The 19,307-nt window shown below is 37.6% G+C and overlaps 1 long non-coding RNA gene across 1 annotated transcript in view; it reads left to right on the forward strand.

Annotated features, from left to right (window-relative positions):
* LOC108449298 overlaps nt 1-19,307 on the forward strand; it is a 28,743-nt gene that overhangs the window by 2,799 nt on the left and 6,637 nt on the right. Inside the window, exon 2 of the long non-coding RNA XR_001865448.1 lies at nt 4,180-4,232. This is a non-coding gene — a long non-coding RNA (uncharacterized LOC108449298). The remainder of the gene's footprint in view (nt 1-4,179; nt 4,233-19,307) is intronic.

A 19,307-nucleotide genomic window follows, 5' to 3' on the forward strand; every position in this document is an offset into this window, starting at 1 on the left:
CGCCGTGCCTGCCTGGGCACGGCTGTCCCGCAGGAGTTAGGTGTGATGTGCTGCAATGAGAGATACCTCAGGAGAGCGAGAATTAAACGGCTCTGTGCCAGTTGGTTTTTTCCAGCCGACTGTAGTATCGGGGAGAAGAGATGGAAGGTACAACATGGCTTCACCGGGTGTTGTACTTGAGCCATCGTGTGAGTTTAACCCAGCGTGAATGCAAGGCTTTAAAATACCATTTCCTTGAAGGATAGCTACCATGCTTTTTCCATAGGGTAAAGCCAAAGGTTGCCACGGAATAGCTCATCTTTCATGAGCATTCGTGCAGATCATACCTTACAAGGACACTTAAGTCCATCAGGGAGGATGCTTGGCCTTCAGAAAAAAGTCTGGCAAGCCAGAAAGCCGCCAGACTTCTACCAGCGACAGCACTCTGAAACAAGTATATGGCAGAGAGCCTCTGCTAGTGTGATGCAATGGTCATGTGGGGAGGACAACAGGGTATCTTAAAAAAGAGTAAAATTAACACTGGATCATTGACACAGTGAAATGTGTGAGGGGCATGTAACTGCAGAAGGCTTCTGAAGGACCCAAACTGATAAACATAATGAAATCACAATTATTTTTTAAACAGACTGTGTGGCTACCATAACAAAATACGTGGAAAGTGTCGCTAGAGAAGCCATACCCATAATCTGTAGGTTTATGCTGTTCAAGGACATCATGAAAAAGTGTGGCACTATGAGATTTTATCATTACTTCCAGCAGTGGAAAACCTGTTCTTCTGACAGATTGGAAACTGCAAGAACAGTCATGACCCATAAGATCTCTACAGCAAGTAATGTACGAATGTTTAATATAGAGGTTCTGAAGATGAACTCCGCAGTTATGACAGCTTAAGCATTTCCTCTATAATTTCCTGGTTCCAGTTACTACTAACGTCAAGTGATTTTTACCTCTCAAGCTTACTACTGACTGAAAATATTTTTTTCTAAGAATGATAAAATAAAGATATTTTTTGACATTGTTCGTTCACATTTAATTCAAACCTCTTAAAGATCTCTTCTCCAAATTATTTAGACTGAGAGATATTTCTTGAAATAGACCCCAATTATGAAGAAAAGTCCTGATTTTGGATTAGTTTAAAAAATTAGGTTTCGTTAAAATGCACTGAGAAAATATCTTTTATCCTACTACACTATCCCTTTCTCCTGCTTAGCGCACAAGTCAGTTCCAGCACAACTATTTGTGAATGTATTTCATATGGTTGTAAATCTCAATTCACATGGTCTAAAGTCTGGATCGTAGAACATCCAGGGTCCTTTCCATAAGGCTTTGAAGATTAGTATCAGATTAGATGCCTTTTTTATTTGCTGCATGCATGTAAAGCAAGGACGTTATAGAGAAAAGAAAGAAAAAAGATTATAAATAGTCCATTATAACATCAGTGCCTCAAACATTTTGTACAGTTTTCGCACATTATGACATCATGGAAGACTTTCCAAGATCTGTGGAACTGATCATACCTTGTTTCTTATAGATTTGGAGTCATAGTTAGACACCTTGTTGTTTACGAAGATGAAAACTTCATCCGAAGCTTCTCCATGCTAGGGCAATAATATTTCTCTAACACACAGATTTTTTGATGTCTGAGTAAAATATGTGCTGCAATTGTTCAGACAGCAGAGAGTGTTATCTGCTATCTTCTTTACCCATGCATCTGTTCTAAGGAAATGGCTAGGGGCATGTGTGATACTATTAAACTTCTGTTAAATTGTTGGCATTTTCCACTTAGTTCAAGAGATACTATGCAGTGGCAGAGATACATGCACCATGCCTGGCTACATTAGACAATTTGCTTAGGAAGCAAAGTTAAAAAGTAGTAAAGGTAAAAGATTCTTCCGGAAACTTTCTGAGCAGGATGGTAAAGGCCTAATGTAGATGTAAATACAGCTTCTTCTTAAATTATTCATTAAGGACAGTTATTCATATGTGCAGTACACATAGAATATTATACATACACATGTGCAAAATACATAATAAATATAGCTTCAGCATTTTAGCTGATGCGAGGGTTTAATCAGCAGTTATGCTTAACTGCATTGAATAACTAAAAAAATGGAAATAACATCACAGTTTCTATCATAACAGGAAGTAAAGTTCAGAGAATTGTTTCTTAGATGAACTTCAGGGAAAAGCAAAAGAATAAACATCCTCTGTGGCTGATATTTACAGGTGGAATTCAGAAGAATTGAGTATTTTGTGTGGGTGTGGAAGAACAGGGCTCCCTGCTCCAGGACTGCCAGTCCCAAGGTTCAAGATGCCAGTCAACCCCATAGCAATTAACTTTGTGTTCCCCGCTGTTATTTGCTCATTTTCAATCTATATTACATCTCATTATGCCGACTGTCTTCCACAAGCCTGAAGATTTTTATCACCGGCAACTCTGCTTTCCATAGAAAAAATGCAGAAAAGAACAGTTTCTACTTCTAGCAAAACAATCCTGCACTGATTTGTGAATTTAAAGGTTCCAACACAACCTCTGAAGATTAACAAAAAGTTCTCACAAGAAAATTGTCATTCCCTTCCAGCTCTAGTTTATGTTTTGTTAGCCATCTAGTTGTCTTATGACATGCATGTAGTATGTCTACTTCTTTTTCACCCAATCTAGAATCAGCCTTTCAAATTTTTGGTCCAGTTCTCCCGGCTGATATGACCTGATGTTTAATGTAGACCTTCTGTGGCCCAGTTCTTGTTATGTTCTTCTTAAAATCTCACTTGAAATCTGCCCATGTCTGTGCATATTTGTGATTGTCACTATGACAGATACTTTACTTAGTGCATTTTGCCTTTGCACAGTAAGGGCTTCTTGCTCCTGCAAGCCTAGTTTATCAAGGCAGAAGCGCTGTGAAGATCCGTAATATGCCCTTAGCAATTTCACAAAAAGAACAGGTTTCTTGGTGTGATGCAGAGGCAGTACAGCAGCACCAGTATGACAGTTCTTCTGAGGTATCACAGCAGGATTCTGAGCTGAACATAAATTGACACTGTTATGAGAATTTTAACACTTTAATTTCATAAATTTTAACCACCTAAATTAAATATTAGAAGAAAATGCATAGGTAAGTTTGTATGCACACACTCAAAGTAATAATCTATGTGAAACAAACAATGTTTGCTGTCTCTAATAACAGCAACTGTTGTGAACATTCAGTGTTCAGTAACATGAAAGGAACTCCCAGGTGGTTGCTTGTTTTTTTCATAGCAGAATATACTACCACGCTATTTTTTTTTCTTGGAAGCACAGAATAAGATAACGCCAGTAGGAATGAAATGGAGCAGATACTATCCCTTCTTCCTGGCACTGCTCTTTCTTACAGCATGTCAGACTTTTCAACCAAATATCAGCCTTGCAAACATGTTATTCCAAATGGTGTAAAATTAGAAAGATTGCATCTCCTATCACATGTCATAAATCAACACCCTGTGGTCATTGAAACTGAGTCAATGTAAAAGCTATGCCAGTTTAGGTCCCAAATGTGACTTGGAAAGAACAAAATTAGCAGACCCAATTCTGCACAGAATTTAAAAGAAGATTTTATTGCAGATTAGCAGAGTTTAAGTGAGAGTAATTATATCTAAGATCATGTAGTTATATGCTTGCCATGATCACCCTGGAGTTCAATAATATACTGCATTTTCTTCAATTACTGTTTATCCTGACCCCATAAAATAGAGTAAAAATGTTAACTACATGTCTGTCATTAGGTACATGTTCTGTACTCTATATATAGCCTGTATGCAAGAATTTACACAGGGATACAGTGTTACAATAAAATTTAGACAGTGAAGTTTTTCCTTTTATAAAAACTTCTGTTCTGCAGCTACTGAGCTCACATCTAAGTGTAGTCTGGAATCATGGCTGTGACAAAGTCTGGAACTCTACACTTCTCACCCAAGAACAAGAAACCATCACTGTCAGAAGCATCCTTCCTGGCAAAGCTCAAAGCTTTTAATTTCTCTTTTCATTACTTGATGGGGGGTGGGCAGGATTATTAACACTAAGGAGGAGCTATGGATCTTGTGACTTATATTTTGGGGAAAAATTGTTTGCTTGTGTTTTCATGTTCCTGTCTCCTTGGAGTTTTTATTGCTCTTCTAATCTTTTTCTAATGTACTCTCTGATAGATTCACTGGAAGCTGTGGGGAGGCACAAACCCAGAAGAAATAGTTTTTTGAAGGTGGGGTTTTTTCCCCTTTGGTCATTTTGGGGGGGGCAATAACATATTACGTTTCTAAATAATGTTGGTTTAATTAAAAGAGCACATTAAATAGCATCCTCAAAATATAATTTCCTGGTTTTCTCAGTCTTGTAATAGGTTATGTCATCGTGTAACTATTTACATGTACTATATGGCTATAATGTATTTAAGGATATATCCATCTCTCACACTTTTATGTATAAATGGAGATGTTTCTGGCACCTTCTTCAGTTTGCATTCTTGCAACTGAAATACCATCAGTTTTTAGCCAACGGAAAGGAATCAATAGGAAGGTAATTCTAATTTTGTTAATAATTTATGTTAACCATATGTCAGTCTCAAAACTCAGTGCTTGTTGCAAATAGTTGGAGAAAATCAGCTCTTCAAGTTTTTTCAAAATCTTTCAAAGTAAGATTCTAGATATTCCATGTTCCTGATTTATTCTGAATGAGTTAATATCTGAGGGCTTAAATAACTCCCTGGAACAAAGACAGGGAAATCCTTCCTTCTTATTAAAATCCAGCAATCCACCATATAATTTTCCAATAAACTTATAAAATCAGAAAAATTTCATCCCCTCTCCCTACCATGACAATCTTTTCTGTGAAGTTCAGTTCTGTGATATTTAATACCTCTGTTTCTAAAGCAACAGGCAGTTGTCTGGGAGAAATTTTAGTAGCCATAGCGCTACTCTGAAACTTGAGTAAGGCAAATAATTGTTAAGAGATTTGTCTACCTCAAAAAAAACCCCAAACTTGGCATTATTTTCACATTTTCATTTTCAAAAAAATGAAATTTCAGTGATACAGCAGACTTGCATTTTTTCTAAAGAGATAAAGAATATTTTATCCTTGGCTGCTGAGGCAACTAATTGTAGGTGGGGGAAGGATGAAGGCAGACAGCACGAACACTAGGAACAACATTAAATTTCTGCTAGGATGCATTACAGGTGTTAATCAGATACTGGCTACCAAAGGTCAAAGTTTTTGGCAGGTTCTGGAGAAGTAACTAATTCTTTTGCCTTTAGAGACAATAAAAATAATATTCTTCTATGGGAAAATATTTACATTACTTAAAATGCTTATAAATTAGTGATAAAAGAATTTGGCAATCACTGCAAAACTCAGTTGGATTTACCATTCTCCAAATGGATATCCTTTATGCCAGCAGGTGAAATGTATTTTTCTCATAAATATTATGTGAGGTGATGATGTAGTAGCCTGAAGAAGCTGCCAGAATAAAAGGCGGGGGAAAAGGAAACAAAGGAAGAGAAAGTGAAAACTTTCAAGGTCTTCCAATTATAAATATTGAACCTGTGTACCACAATATCGTTACAGTAGTACCTTAATTTTTACTTTCTGTCTGCCTTTCTAGTACACTTCTTCAAGTGTATCATAACATAAAGCCCAAGATGTGACTATTCACACAAGACACAAAACACCAACCAGCACTTAAAACTAAAGCTTAAGCTAATCATAATGGAAGCACCTTATTTGAATTGTGATTATGACAACACAAGTGCAGGACTACAACTGTTACTAGGCAAACTATTCACTGTGAACAAATTATTGGAATCATAGTGTATGCTGAGTTGGAAGGATCATCCAAGGCCAACTCCTGGTCCTGCACAGGACGCCCCAAGAGTCACACCCTGTGCCTGAGAGTTTTGTCCAAACACTGCTTGAGCTCATCAGGCTGGTGCTGTGACCACTTCCATAGGGAGCCTGTTCCAGTGTCCAACCACCCTCTGGGTGAAGAACCTAATTTAGCTTTTTTTGAGTCAAAAATTGTGTGCTAATTGGTTCACTAACATATTTTTTTATTCAGGATTTTTAACAAAAGATAGGGCAGTAGTTTTCAGACATATACACTTGGGTTTTGTCTCACAGCTTCTATGATGTCTGTGGTGTCATGTAAGTGACAGAGTATTGTTTCTGCTGCCTCATTGGGTGACAGGAGGATGAGTACTACATACCATATGTAAGCAGAAATAAACCTGTGCACATGCCAGTGCAGATAACTGAGATGCAGATGTTCCCCACGTACTCATAGGAGAAATCTGTAACAAGGCTACTTTTTCCTACCATTATTTCACAGCCCAGCATAAACACGGGCCCCCAGATTTCACAGTTAATTATTCATTTCTTTAATATAGGATAACTACACAGGTTAAATAATTTGTTTTCCTTTATAATTTTGATGAATTTATTCCAGGCTTCCTTTAAGTCATTCTAATGTCCTCTACATGAGCTATTCTGCCTGGAAAGGCATGCATGAACTAAAATTTCCTTTTGACATTAAGAGCCACAAATCTAAACATGATTGCACTATTGCAGAGGAAAAAATGTTTGGCTCTTAACTCAAGATTAGTCTCTGTGGCCATTAAGAAGTGAAAGCTCCATGGAGGTAACAGAACCAAAACCCCTGAGATTACATTCCAGTCACAGCAAGCACTTAACTGTTGTTGATAGGGTATCTGGAAAATGATATATAGTAAATAACTGACATTCACTTGTCCATTTCACTATTATGAAGGAAAATACTCATTAACACAGTCATAAAACAGAATCAAATAAATTAATTTATTGAAAAACAATAGTTATTATAAAGGAGTAGCAGAATTCCTGAATTGGAGTCTTGTATCACACACCAGGAACAAATCAAGACATTAACAGTACTTACAGCGTTCTTGCTAGAGCACAAAACTTATATTTGCTATGGTTCAGTTGCTTCTATAATTAAAAAGAAAACTGTTTTCTGAAGCTCTGTGAGGAAACTATATTACATAAATATTTAGTTTAGGTACCTAGCCTCTCATGCCACAGCACAAATAAAATTCGTCACCTTTGGAAACTGGAAACAGCATCTGTTGGTGACTGTTCACTGAACAAAATAAGGACACATGCTGAAACGCATCTAAATCAAAATTTATAGAGCATAATATGCTGAATTTTTAAAAGGAAGGATTTGGGGGTTTGTGTTGTTATTTTAAAGACAGATACAGTTTGCAATGCTGAGCTGGACTTAAAGTCTGTGAGAGCTAGTTTCTAGTCAGCTAGTGTGGCAAGCAAAGAACTGATGCAAATGGAAACTGTCTAGTTGTCCCATCATTTTCGGTCACAAATTTTTGATCTTGGTTGAATATCTGTTTCACAATCTTTTGTACAGTTGATTTTTTAATGAGTTTTCCTATTGTGTACAAAATTCTAATTTAATCTTGCTTAAAATGCAATAACTCTTGTTGGGTCCAACTATACAATTCTAGATAGTCCATGTTTCATCATTGTTTCAAAAACATTTTCCACCTCTTGATTGGATCATTTTGTACCATCACTAAAATCTTAGATATGACTATTCAGTATTTGGTAGAACTGTTCACATAATTTTCAAGAATTCCTTCCAGAGCTTATTTTTCCTGTTCAGTTCTCCCTCCTAGTTCATGGATTCTGCTGTACTTCTTGTAGCTTGGACTTATTCCATAGGCAAAGTTCCTTTACATTTCCCAGAACATGCATTTTAAAAAACAACTCACCTGTGTCAGTTGCACGGGTATTTCACCAAGTGACCAGTGAAAATGAGCTGAACTGTTTCCTCTTTTCATCATCGCAAGTTCTCAGCTAAGGTGCTCCTGCTTTCCTGGCAGCAGAAACTAATTCTGTAGTCACTGAAAGAGAAACACAGTATCAAGTAATATATCAGGTTATTTCCCATCTTCATTTGTGATTTTCTCTCTTTGATCTTAATAGTATATAATATTAATCAATATTATAATATCAATCATAGTATTGTAGTATCTTTGTTTTACTCCTTTTAGTGCACAGCTCTTTTTCTCAATAAACATTGTGCAGCCTGTTAAGTATGTTTATATGACACTGCATTGTGTGCCTTATGATACAGCAAAATAATGACACAAAAACTGTATCCATGAAGTAACAGTTGAAAATTGGTGTTAGTGAGTCACTCCGAGCAGTATGATTTTACTTCATTAAAAGCAAGAAAATCACTCTTACTCCACTTAGATGATCCACTTAAGATCATCTTCTCTTTGAGGTTACCGAGGTCATTTCAATAGCTTTGGAGATTTTATAACTCTAATTCAGTTGGGCTAACCTGCTGGTAATCACAGTGTGAAAAGGGCAGCTCAGGGCAGGATGATTTGGTCTGAGTAGAGCGAGTGTTCTCACACCAGGGGATGACTGAAGCATCATCCACTTTCAACATTCTAACAGGCCAGCATACTCCTCAGCAACGAAGGGGAAGTGCACTGCAGTGTCACCCACCTAGAAATTAGAGAAATCCATAAATATACAGATATTTATAAACCATATAAAAGTAAATTTCCACATGTCGTTTCAAGGCAGACATGGTTTCACTTGAAACACACAGCTTTACATTAAAGCAGAACCCCCAGGCTTTTCTGCGTATCGTAAATGGGGATTTTAATTCTCCAATTAACATCTGATTTTTTAGCAATACATCATGATTTCCAGCATTAACAGCAGCACTGCAGCTCAGATTTCTCTGACAACTCTGCCTAATCTGCTTATTAAACATTTTTAAAGGCTTGGTTCCATGCTTGCCTCTTAGCATGTATAGTCGCCAGCAAAAAAGTGGGTGTAAAGCTCTCCCACAACAGACTGATAACATTTTTACACACCCATTATCCAGATGTATATCACTACTAAGCAGCAGAGAATAAGGATTTTATGCATTGGAACAATACTGGTAGATTTTGAGCTAACTGTTACAGGAAACTATCAAAAGGACCTCATAAACAATTAACAATGGGACACTGATGTTTCTGCTGATTTAGCAGAAGGCAACAATTTGTTGGTGATTCATTGCTTGTCTCCTAACAGAAACACATAGTTTGCTAATCCATTTCAGTCCCTGACTAGTGACCCTAAAGGATAATGTTAACATTCTTCCCCTGTCTTACCCCACAGAATAGCTATAATGAGACTATACATAGACACATAGATAAGACTGTAGATATACACACCAGCATTAAGTGAGGATGGAGATCTCAGTGCAAATAGAGCAGCACCAGCTGCAACATCCACTCTGAATTAGACTTTAAGAATGACAGAACTAAGACTGCTTTTCTCCTGTTGCAGAAATGTGCTTTTATTACTGGTCAAGAAGATAGGCTTCCATTTAGGCCATGTAGCAGATCTTTCCTACTGACAGCTAAATTTCTTTTTAATTAAAGCCAAAAAAGACCATAAGAGAGTGAGTTGTTTTAACATTTTTTACCCAAATGAAGTAATACTAGCTTTAGGATCGCTATTTTCTGCAGTGATATTGCTACTGCTTATAGTCCCTCCACCCCAGCTTGTATGACCAGTGGTTGGTTGTTGGGTTGTTGGGTTCTTTGGCTGTATTTTGATGTCAGATGGCTACAGGGGAAGAACTGTGACTTCTGCATGCAGTACCCCCTGCACATTGGGTCTGCTCTCAGAATTCATAAATATAATTGTTCACAGGCAAGATAAAACATTCAAATGAAGCATTAGTCCTAGCCAAGGACAAAGGAGGTCATGTAATGAGTCTTGACATAAAGTTTTGTCATTCAAATAGTCACATTGGTAGCTCCTCTCCCATTAAGTGTGATTCTTCATTGTCCTTTCAATGTTATTTTTGCAAGACATTACGGTTCTGTTTCAGTGGCAGGTACCCACAGTCCCTGAAGCTCATTATCCTTCACTACTGGTGAAAGAAAGAAACAAGCTAGGAGCCAAATATATACTGGATTTCAAGGAGGTAGCTATTTGTAGTGATATTTCCATTCATTTATTTTCCTTTGTGGTGCATTCATAACCACACCTTCTGAGCTCTGCCCATTCAAAGCGCAAGTGTAGCTGAAAAGTACTGTTTAGGCAACTTGAACTGGCACAGAAAACTGGCTTTATAAAAACAGCTGAGTTTATTTCTTTCATTGCATTTGGCAAGATGCACAACTTTATTTTTTTGCCAAACTAAAAACAAAATCCCTCAAATTTATGTAATATACTTATGCCCCATTCTCCAAATAGTGGAGAGCAAAGTCTTAGATCATGCTTTCTGTCTGCTGCATTTAAAAAATGAATGTTAGATGAGATTCCTGCATATGGAAGACATCTTGGTCTCTGATTAGGGCTGGGAGAAATTTTCTATAAGTACATTTGACTTTTGTCTAAGATTATGTAACATTTTTTGGTATTGAATTCAATGGTTCTTGCTAGTCAGAGGTACAAAGTTAGTTTTATGAAGAATCCATGGTAGGACACCAACCAGGCAGATGTCCAAGTGGTTTGGTCATTCCCCAAACACTCAGTGGTTTTTTGTCTGTCAAATGGCCAGGAAAGTATATTAAGTTTGAAAGAAAAGGAGGGACAAAAGTCTTTATTTGAATATGACAGTCTATAACATCTGGATTAAGAGTTTCCAACTATTCACTTGGTTTCACTGTGAAAATTAAAATGCTTTGACTCTTATTAACTAGGAAAAAAGGAAAAACAATAAAACACATTAAGTAAAGGATTTTCCATTGCCTTTCACTACAGTCTTTAGGTTTTTATAAGGGAAAAGTTCACTTTGTGTGAAGGAGAGCACCAAAGTTACAGTTAGTTGAAATCAGTACTACTAAATCAGTACCAATAATTCCTTGTAGCAAACCAGACCCACACAGCCAAGGGCAGAAAAGCATGGAAATTAGAAGCGAAACATAACTTCTATTCTATTTCAACTCGCTTGCACTTGGAAAAGGACAGACCCAGCACATGGTCTTATCAGCCACTCCAAAACCTGGCAAACTCCGAGAAGCCTCTGATGACTACAAAGCTGCTTTTAGCTGCCCTTTTAGTCATGGGTTCATAGCAGGGAAACAAGACATGCCACAGCCTTAATCAGCTAAGTCACACTTCCTGGGAAAATACCCACACACAAAGGTCAGAAAAAGATCTCTAAGAGGAGGGTAGAAAAGAAAATGAGATAGGAGGTGATGGTGAAACCCAACTGTTGTACATTATATAGATACCGTTTGGTGTCATGGGTTTAGCTTAACTCAGGGGAATGATAACACCCTTCAGTGTCTCCTCAGTGGAGGTGGACAGAAGATCTGTCAGGATTAGATGACAACTGTCCATCAGCCTCATCTGTCCCTTACCTTCACTTCAACATTTGTAGGCCCAAAGAACCAGTGACAGGGGGAAAGATGGTGGATTTACTTATGATGTTTAATTATTTTAGAAAGATCAGTCAGTGATGTATTTTGGTTTGTTTTTACACAATGGAGTATTTTGCATATTCTGCTTCCCTATTATTAGAAGAAGAAAAAAGTCAGTCTTAATCAGACATGGCAAAAGGAAGCAGATCATTGGAATTGTACTAAAGGAAACATTTCAGCCCAAGCTGAGATAACCATGTCATTTCCTTAAATCCTGCAACATTCAGTAACTGCATTTTTCAAAGTACAAAAAGCCTATTTTTCTCAGCTTTCTTAGATTATCGGGTTTGTCCTTGAGCATACAAAAGCCACTAGTTTAAAGTCCAATTCGATTTGCCTTTGATTTGTTCTTGATCCCACAGAATCTTGACATAATAAAGATTAGATCTAGAGATAATAAATATTTTCAGCCATCCCAGTATTATTGCCAGTTGCAGCTTCCTTACTATTTTGCTGAGATTTATTTCCTTCAGGATATTACTTCATGTCAAAGAAACTGTATTGCAAATTTTAAAAACTAGTTATCAATCCAAAATTATCTTTATTCATTTTTTTTTGCTATTAATTCCTCTTAGTATGCTAAAAGAATCCTTTTAAGCATACGTAATTTAGGATATTATTACTCAAGATTCTGAAGAATGCATATTAGAATTTTGTTTGCATACAAAGGCCCTGTTCCTACAACTCTTGCTCTTCTGGGAGGCTTTGTTATGATTTGACTGCAAAAATGAGACTTTTTTAATGTGATAAATCAAAAATATTTGTGACAAGTTTTTGACTCATATGCAACTGAAAATATACAAGGATCAATTCATGTGCCAAAACAATGGCCCAGGAACTGAACATGTGTCAAGAATAGACAAGTCATTTGACTTTAAAAAGCTATAGAAAATACATGAGTCCCATCTTTTTGATCAGAATATGAATCACACAAACTACATACTCCTGAAAAAGCCCTCTCTCACTACATTTAGTGGAATATCTCCAACGTAGATTTCTCAGGGAGGCTGTGCTCCAATCTGTGCTGACATTAGCAGCAAAAAACTATCTCTTCATATGCTTGCTACCCATGTTCTAAAGTGAAACAGAAGTCGCTCCATGACGGGGAAAAGGCAATGCGACAGCCACAAGCAGGTATGGAGCAGCAGTTACATCTGTGGGATGAAGGGATGTGCTCTGTGGGGAAATGAAGCAATGGGGCCTGCTCTGGGCCACTTGGAACCACACTGGCCAGGAGCACCACACCTGCCAGGTCTGTGTCTCCTGGTGTGCTCAGCATGGCAACAAGAAGTTCCTGCAAGCGCCTTCACAGAGGTCCTTTCCACGGAGAAACCTACAGGGACAAGGAAAGCAATTCTAGCCCTGGATACTCAGTACACCTGGGATTGTTTTCGCACGCCATCCCAAACAGTGCTTGGACTGCAAAGTTTTGTTGCAGGTAATTTAATTACACTTCAGTGTAACTTGGAAGTACAGAGATCCACAGGACTGTAACAGAGCCATCACCACCGAAGACAATGCCAGAAGGGAAGCAGCTGGTATAGGAGCATCCATGAGAACACTGTTGCATAAACACACTTAATCCCATTATAACAAACAAAACTTTCAGAACAAGATGAGAATTTCAAATATTGCACTGTCATAGGAGGAAGACCAAGAGACCCAAGAGGGTATCAGCAGTGCATTACTGCCTTAAAAAAACAGGGAGTTTATTAATTAAATGCTTACAGGACTAAAGAAAGTGAGATGCACTTCAGACTTTGAAGAACAGTAAAAAATAAAATCCACATCGCCTTGCCCATCAGGCCATTGGAAGCTGAGATAAGGTGAAGATTTCCTTTCTGATCCAAACTCTGGGGGCTTTATTTTCATTTTGATCCTGAACATTCATATAAAACTCACTGTCCAACTATCTGATGTTTCTTGATATCACCATGAGTAGCAATTTAGCCCTGGCTAGCTACATATCTCCCATTTACCTAACAATGCGTTAGAAGAACGGAATTATAGAATTTAAGTAGGGGAGTGAGAGGTAAATGTTTTGCTCATTATAAGAAAGACACTGGTGCAACATCCAGGAACATACATCAGAAATGCACCAATCCCCTAGGTCTGTACAGCACCACAGGCATTTCCAGTGGGGAGCAAAAGTTCCAAGCAAGATCAGGCTGTAAAACCATTATGGGACAGTTCTGATCTAGTGGATGACTCCTGAAATGTTCCAGTGAGATATGCGCTCCCTGTGATAAGATAGCAACCCTTCCACTCTGACTATTATTTCATCTGGAGCAAACTGTTCATCTTGGCCAATGAACTGTCATCTTACCCCCTTCTGCTGTTAATTCTATCTTTGCTTTTATTTAGAGCACAGAAAGACCATAACACCATCTATTATACTGTTTTGCAGAAAGACAAACAAAAACTTTTAAGAAAACCACACACACAAAAAAAGGGGCTTGTGTTCCATGAGTTTGCACCACAGATTTTACAGTGAGTAGCAATTTGCTGTTCAACTTACGGTTTCCAGAGTGTATCCATTGACTGGAGTATAAACAGTAAATCCTCTTGGTGTCAGCCACCATGTTCTCTCATTCCTTGAGATGCCAGAGAGATAAAAATGTCCTGTAACAAGAAACCACATACAAGAAAACATTGTAGGAAATCAGTTCGCCTTGTGCTTAAGTTCTTCTGCATCAATGTCAATTGAAAGCAACATCAGTATTCTCAGCTGGTCATATTTAATAATAGTAGATTGTGTTATAGAATCTAATGAACCAAGGCCTGATCCTAGGAAAATGCTGTTGCCTGGAAGAGTCAATTGCTGCCTTGCAAATTCTGCGTAACCTCTCCTATCTTTTGTTTCCCCTCAACACTAGCATCCAAGCATCTCTGAGAGAAGCCATAAGCTTCTGACTAATATTTGTTATATTCAGCTCATTTGAGAGAATTGACTCTCCTCTTCTCTCCATGGGTCAAGTAGCACATGAAATTACTCTGAATGGTTTTGACACTTTTTAAATACAAAGTTTTATTTAAGGGGTTGAGTGTGCCATGCACTTGGAGTGAGAAATTTTTCCTTGTACATCGGCCTGGAAAATTCATGTCAGAGGATCAGATGTGAGACAAGAATATCAAAATATTTGAAAATAACACTAATCTCTTAAAACTGCAAATAAAAAAATATTTTATTAATTAGGAAAATTGTAGTCCTATTTGATCAAAGATCAACTTATAAAACAGTTTATATAGGTGATGTAATTATGTAATGCTTAATGACCAAGCCAGGAGGAAGTTCCTTGCCCTAACAAACTCTAATGATTGTTCTTAGTGTGTGCATCATAGGAAGCAACAGTAGAGCCTGATGCTTAAAGTAGTTTTTGAAGCAAAAGGTATTTGACAGCAGGAAAGTGTGAAACTGTGACTCGTTTGACCATGGAGCTGTACACCACGGGCCAGAGGAGAAGTAGGGCCAGAGAGACACCAAAACAGTGAGAGAGATAAAAGTGCATAAAAGAAGGTTTGATAATTTCAAAGGATGAGGAAATCACAGAAGCTTACATCTGAACACATATTTTGCTTGCAGGATGAGTTTCATTGTACAGATGGTTACTATTTCATCTCAAAGATCATTACACTGTACATGTTGGCTTCTGCTCAACAAATACATTCTGTTTCTTTCCTATCCCCGTGAATTTCCCATTTTTTTTTAATATGAATTTTAAGACATTGGAGCTTACATAGTCCCAGCCACAGATCCAAAATTACAGCTGAAATGTAGCTCCAAGTTGTTCTCCGGCCCTCCTCCACCCAGGGGGAGCTCTGGCTAAGTGCAGAGCTATAAAATTTCCTTTAGGTGACCAGAAGGCTTGTATATTTGTGTGCCTCCTGACTGGTAGTCTTCTCCAGACATTCATACATGTATTTAGGGATGGCAGTAGACATAAAACAGAAGAGCTGAACTCTAAAACTCTGCTCTGCAACTGACGGATTGTTTCCTTCTCGCTCTGGTCTTTTCTTTTCCTGTCAGTATTACATAAAACAACCTTACAGGTTTGATTGCATTTGGTTGTCAGCTATAGTGGGTATTTTTAGCACAAAAATTTCAGCACTATCTTGAAACAGTGTTAAGCTAAGGACAACCAGTGACATGAACAAGTGTAACTTGACCCTATTTTTCTAAAGAATATAGATACTGAAACAGTTAATCTCTCATGCTGTATCTATGTTTTCAAACTAAAAATGCCAAGAGGAAAGGAATGCAGCAAACATTTTGAGTATACAAATACTGTAGAGAAGATGGCAGATGACAAGTTTCTTAAAAAGTTTTAAGAAATCCAGACCTGGAAAATTATCATCTCCTAAATTATCTCCTTATCCATGACTACTTCTGTGTTTGTCTCAAGTAGCATTTGTCTTCTTCTCATATTCACATGAAATTTGCTGACTTCTGGTAAAAGAAAATATGTTATTTCACATTGACCCTATAAAAGAAGGACACACTTAAAAGAATCACAATAAATACAGTAATGCTATCTAGACTTCTGGCAAGCTTTACAAAGATGCTGGAACCCAGATAGGTACATCCTGTGTGACAGTGATGCCTACACAAACACTTGAATTTCGGATAAAATTTAAGCCATGTAAAAAAATAACTTTAGTTCTATGCTCCTCTTCACAGTCACCTGAGCCAAAGGAGCTCCCTGAAAACAAGCTGTAGGAATTAGAGATCCTTTCTTTTTAAGAGCTCCCTACAATTGGGTAAATGACAACAGTTTTTGTTTCTAGCCTGAGAATCTATGAAGACTGACAGAGAAAATCTTCATCTCTAAGGAGATGCACTCTTTTCTTTTACTTTAATGGAAGAAAATTTAGTTGAGTTAAAAGAAACCTTTCCATGCAAAGCAGACTTACTTCCTTCAGTAATATTATTCAGTATTTAAATAGCCAGTTTAACAAGAATACAAAGACCTAATTTCAGAACTGGATATGAGGTGGATATGCAATTAACAGCCTGAAGGGAATTACTGTCTGAGCCTATTTAAACGACAGTTGTGATTAAGATGTTTGACTGTCCTGTTTCTTTCTTATTTGGACTTATTAATAGCCCCATATATCAGTGATTCTATCTAGGTAAAGAGACTATCAAATTGTTCCTTTCCATTTTCAAAATGTACTTTCTAGGGTTGACACTCTGAAGCTTCATATAACCATGTAAAATTTTTGCTTACGTATCTTTAGTATATTTATACCTATTGCTGTTTCAGATTGCCTGTTTTGTTCTCCCACTCAAAATAAATACTTATTCATTATCCAAGATTAAATTCTATCTGCAAAGGTCATCGATTTTTAGCTTTTATCACCTTCAGCTTTGTTTCTGAATTGTCAGTGGTACACATAAATATATATCACCACATGATGAAAAACTGTTATACTCCGTTTATAGTAAGAATTGCATCTAGTTGAACAGGTATTTTTGGTGACTGGTTTCAAAATTATACTAGACATCATTTTGATTAGAACTAGTAACTTGTCACATACTGAAGCAAGAACCATGTTTCTCTTAAACTGAGAAGGTGGCTGGCTATATATCCAGCTTTGATATTAAATCCTGTCTAGTTAGCCTTCAGAGTAATTTTCCTGAACTTGAAAGGCTGTATGAGAAGAGGAATGCCAAGCTTCCCAGGCAGAATATTCAGCACTTTTAGTCTATCATGTTTTGATTTTTACAAGATTTTTTTTTTTTTTTTTTTGCTAATAACTGGCCAAAGTGAGGGTTCTGTGTTTGATTTACTGTTAGCCAATTTAAATATATAGTGCTGTAGAGACAGACTTGAACAGCAAAGATGCCTAGTCTTCAAAATTTGTTAAAGACAACACAATTACGGCCATACACTCACCATGACAGAACTTTAGATTTGTTTGGATTTTATGCCCTGTCTTTGACTTTCCAGCTACTGATGAATAATTGCATAGTGGAAAGCCCCTGCAAATCTAAATTCTTAAGGAAAAATCTCATTGCTTTAGTTCTCAAAAGCTAACTTTAGCATATTAAGTTTTGCCTCCCAGTAAACTTGAGTGAAGCCTCCTTATAACTCTATGAGTCCAAGAGTTTCTCCTCTTGTATCTCTACAAATATTATTCAGAGGTCTCCGAGTGACCCTGAACAGATTCTGATGACTGAGAAAGTTAGGAAGAAATACCTCTACATGTTTTCCCTGGTCTTGCCTTTCTATAAGAGCACAACTCAGCAAGAATATATGAAAGAATGGAATTGCAAAATTCAGGGAGGGGAAGACTGTCGCCAGAGGTTTTCAGCTGTGTCATTGTCTGCAAGCACATGAGAAGAATCATACTATCTATAGATAATAGGTATTTCTGAAACAAAATCAAGCACCAGCTAAAGACAGATATTTTAATCCTACAGCCTACATGGCTTTCTAAGAAAGATGCAATTTAAATCAGAGGTAAAGGTATTATACAGAGTTAACTGATAAAGTTCTCTAATCTTCTTGTGTAAAAGAGATTAGAGTAAGTGATGATTTTAATAGTCTCTTCTGAGCTTAAAAACCATGAAAGCCTTGCTCTGCTTTTTTTTTTTTCCGAAGTTGATCGTCAAGAGTGCAGTGCCTCTTGACATTTTTGGACAAGTCCCAAAATAATACAGATACCACACAGATTTTCAAAACTTAGAACATTAGCTAAAGCTTTTGAGAAAAAGAAAATGTTGAAAAACTAGCCCCTCTGAAAGTGTAGGTAATTGGATGTGTGTATTAACAAGATTTTTCATGCACAGCATTTGTCTGTTCTTACGGCACTTGCTGTTTTGCTAGCTCCTAGTGTGTCCATCATGCTGGCAATGCTCGTATAAACTTGTTTTGCAGCAGCTCAGTTTTTATCTGGTCTTTGCAGCTTGGGGGGCTGGGAAGGCTTCTCTATTTACTTCTCTTCTACAAAACCAGAGCCTCTTCCAGCACATAGAAACTATTAGAGTGATGAATTATCCATTCCCTCTGCTCACAGATGCAACCATCTCAGTTACTTGTACAACTAAATATTTGTTGTCATCTCACATTTGTAAGTATTCTTCTGTGGCCAAAAGTAGCAAAGCAGCAACACATAAATCAAAAGTTTTAATTTTCCATTCCATATGCCACAGTCTGCTATAAGATCCAAAACAGACTGAAGTAGCTGTAAAGAAACACAGACCTTAAAGCTGTGTACAAGAGAGCAAATGTAGTCTTTTACCAGACCAGTTAATGTTGTGTAGAACTTTTATAACAATTATTTGCTTAGAGCTCTTAGTGTCTCATTTTTATTATGCTGAATGGAAGGGCAGTTCAGCTGCTGTCCTGAATCTATCTCCAAATAAGTATTTTTCTTTCCATAGCCCATACAGGGAACCAAGCACAGCTACATTCCTAATCTAGGTGCCCGTGGGCAACGTGACTGCCCTGTGCTCAGCATAGCTCACACTGCCATCCCCAGCCAAGGCAGCCTTTTGCCATTTGGAGCAGACAGCAGAGCACACTCTCCCAGCAGGCTTCTCTCATGCCCTGGCAGAGTTTAGCACTCAGTAGAAACCTGTGCGAACAACACGGATCTTCCAGAAAGTTCTCTATGGCTTTTGCCTTACATGACCGGCTGGGATCCCAAGGAAACTTCATCTCTCAGGATAATACAAGGTCCAGGTGCTGCAGTAGGCTTAAGGAGCATCAAAGCAAGGAGCCTGCACTTACCTATTTATCCTAATACACACAGCTCCAGGAGAATGGAGACTGTCTGGGATAATGTTGCTGTGCTTTAAAACCACTCTTCTCCCAGCTCTTAGCTCTGCCACGATGACAATA

The sequence above is a fragment of the Corvus brachyrhynchos genome, unplaced genomic scaffold (genome assembly GCF_000691975.1).
Source record: "Corvus brachyrhynchos isolate BGI_N302 unplaced genomic scaffold, ASM69197v1 scaffold70, whole genome shotgun sequence".
Lineage (NCBI taxonomy): Eukaryota > Metazoa > Chordata > Aves > Passeriformes > Corvidae > Corvus > Corvus brachyrhynchos.